Source organism: Nasonia vitripennis, chromosome 1 (assembly GCF_009193385.2).
Source record: "Nasonia vitripennis strain AsymCx chromosome 1, Nvit_psr_1.1, whole genome shotgun sequence".
Lineage (NCBI taxonomy): Eukaryota > Metazoa > Arthropoda > Insecta > Hymenoptera > Pteromalidae > Nasonia > Nasonia vitripennis.
Genome location: NC_045757.1, coordinates 31,237,364 through 31,240,362, shown reverse-complemented (window position 1 = coordinate 31,240,362; position 2,999 = coordinate 31,237,364). Strand labels below are relative to the sequence as shown.

Below are 2,999 nucleotides of genomic sequence, written 5' to 3'. Positions count from 1 at the left end.
TGGCTACTTCAATACCAAAGCATTCACTGTAAATCAACTTCAGATAACAGAACAAATTACAACTTTTATTACATCCATGTGAATACCAATTCTCTTTATCGTTTTTAAAAAAATTCCACAAGAGCGATACCTATTGCTTGTGCCTGTAACCAGGCACCTCCACGCGGTGACGGTAGGCAACAGAACTGTCTGGCTAAGTCCTGGGTAAACGGCTATCATGCCGTCATGGCAGGCACAAGTGATAAGTGTCTTACGATGCAGGGATTCGGAACCCCAGTATCGGCGTCTGGTCAGGGTGAGAAAGCGGGCCCGCAGGCGTCGTCATCAAGCGACCGCAGCTTTACAGTGGTGGGTGATTCGGATTCAGCGACCGAAAAAACATAAATGTATGGCATTTTTATTTCTTTTAATCATTTCTTCTCAGTTTGACCTTGAACTGACCTTGAACCTGACGAGATGGGGCCAAACTGATTCCGGATTTGGATTCAGCGACCAAAAAACATAAATATATGGCATTTTAATTTTTTTAAACCTTTTCTTCTTAATTTGACCTCCAACTGACCTTGACCCTGATGTGATGGGGTAAAACTGACCCCGGATTCGGATTCAGCGACTGAAAAAACATAAATATATGGCATTTAATTTTTTTAAACCTTTTCTTCTTAATTTGACCTCCAACTGACCTTGACCCTGACGTGATGGGGCCTAACTGACCTTATATTCGCCTTTAGGTAGACCTAGACGTAGATGGGAGGACAACGTAAAAGCGGATCTAGTAGAAATAGGACGGGTGGGTGTCGATCGGAGAGGTGCATCTTGGGTGCGGTTGACACAAGATAGGGCAGCGTGGATGGCTTGCGTAGATGAGGCGATGAACTTTCGAGTTCCAAATGCCATGTAAAAAAAAGACTTATTATGTAATAATATCCAATAATATTATTATGTAAGACTTTAACAATCTACCATTTGTTTAGACAAATTTTGATAATACATTTTATCCTCATGTTAAAGTCATAACCTAAAAAAAACAGTATAGGATAAAGGGTTTACTTGTTGTCGTCCCGTACAAATGATTTTCTTTTTGTAAAAATGAAAGGGAAATGTTTTGTCTGGAAATGTGAAAATGAAGTTAACAGTAGTGCTCATTTATTTCCAAAAATGAATCACTGCGCAATAAGTGGTTAAAAGCTATGAAATGTAATAATTGGAGACCTGGAAAATGGAGCAAGATTTGTTGTGAACATTTCAAGTTAACAGACTATCTTCAGTATGATAGTAGTGGTCAGTATATAAATATTTAACAACAGTATAAAAAATATGATCAATCAATTGTAATATAAATTTAACATTACAGGGACTGGAGCTGTAAAAAATATTTTAAAGCCGGATGCGATTCCGTCTATTTTTCCATGGCAATCCCTAAAAAAGCATGAGTGGAGAAAATATAAAAGACTGATAATTAACAAAAGTTTAAAGGATATAATTGCTGAAAGAATATTAAAAGACATGGTCATACGAACCTTGCGGGATATACGTGCTAATGAACAGTCAATTCTGGAAACGAATACACCTAGTGAAGAAAACTGTGATTTCTGTTCTGAAAGTGAAAATGAAAAATGTCAACCTGGAAATGAAACTGATTTAGTATATAATGTTGTAGAAGTGGAAGTGAATTCTAGTGAAGTGAATTCTAGTGAATGTGAATTAAATTTCCAAAGTTTTCATGAACCTAATTCAAAACAAAGTGATTCTGTCATATGTGATTCTGTGGTAGATGATCAACTTCCATTCAGTTGTAGTGTGACAAAGCTTAAAGCGCATCCTAAAGCCCTCCACTTTTATACAGGGTTAGAAAACTACGCTAAATTTATGTTTGCTTTTCAAATATTGGGTGAAGCATGTTATTCGTTGGAGTACATTTATAAAACTAAACCAAAAATCAGTGTTTTGGATCAGTTTTTTCTAACACTGATGAACTTAAAGCAAAATAAGACTTATTATGAAGTAAGTTTGTTTTTTAATATACCCATTAAACAAGTTGAAAATATTTTTGTTACGTGGATCAGGTTCATGAAGCTACAATGGTCAGAAGTGTCCCAATGGCCATCAAAAGACCTTTTTTTTTACTCCAAACGACTTTCGTGATAAGTTTCCTGGTACAAGAGGTATCATTGATGGAACTGAAATTGGTATTCAGAAGTCTGGAATTCCAACAGCTCAACAGAGTACATTTTCTAAGTATAAAAATAAGCCTACAGTGAAGGTGCTTGTCTTTGCATCGCCTGGAGGTTTAGTTAGTTACATATCACCTGCATACGGAGTGATAGACAGATAATTGAAAGGTGTAAATTAATTCAGTTGTGTGATCCACAAGATTCACTTATGGCAGATAAAGGTTTTGATGTTCAAGACTTGGTGGCCCCATATGGAATAAAATTAAATATTCCTACTTTTTTCAAAAAAAAAAAATCAAATATCTGGACAAACAATCATTTAAGACAAGAAGATATCTAGCAAGAGAGTTCATATTGAGCGGATTATAGATTTAGGAAAAACTTATAAAATATTAGAAGGGCCTTTGACTGCTTCACACACTAAGTTGGCAAATGATATAATATTTGTCTGCTTTATGTTGTGTAATTTTCGAAGGCCAATTATAAGCCGAGACGCATAGTGAATATTGTTATATTTTAATCAAGTATTTTTTGTGTTATATTATAAATACAATTATAGTGTTCAGTAATTTTTATAAAAGTGCCTTTGTAATATTGCTTTTCTAAAATAGCTTTCATAAAAAGTAACTAACTTTTGAACCATATGGTCTATAAATTTGTCATCTCTCTTAACTTGAACTAATAAAATATCTTTTATCGTGTAAACTATAAATATACATATTTGTTTCTCTGCACAGTAGAGTTGTCCTTGAACCTGATAATAATAATTATGCTCTTTTCTAAGTTTGTATAAACCTTCTCTATCACATAAATACAAATAATTAA

The 2,999-nt window shown here is 34.4% G+C and overlaps 1 pseudogene; it reads left to right on the top strand.

The window, feature by feature from the left end:
* The first annotated feature begins 225 nt into the window (after nucleotides 1–225).
* Nucleotides 226–2,674, top strand: LOC116415723 (annotated as a pseudogene).
* The last annotated feature ends 325 nt before the right edge of the window (nucleotides 2,675–2,999 follow it).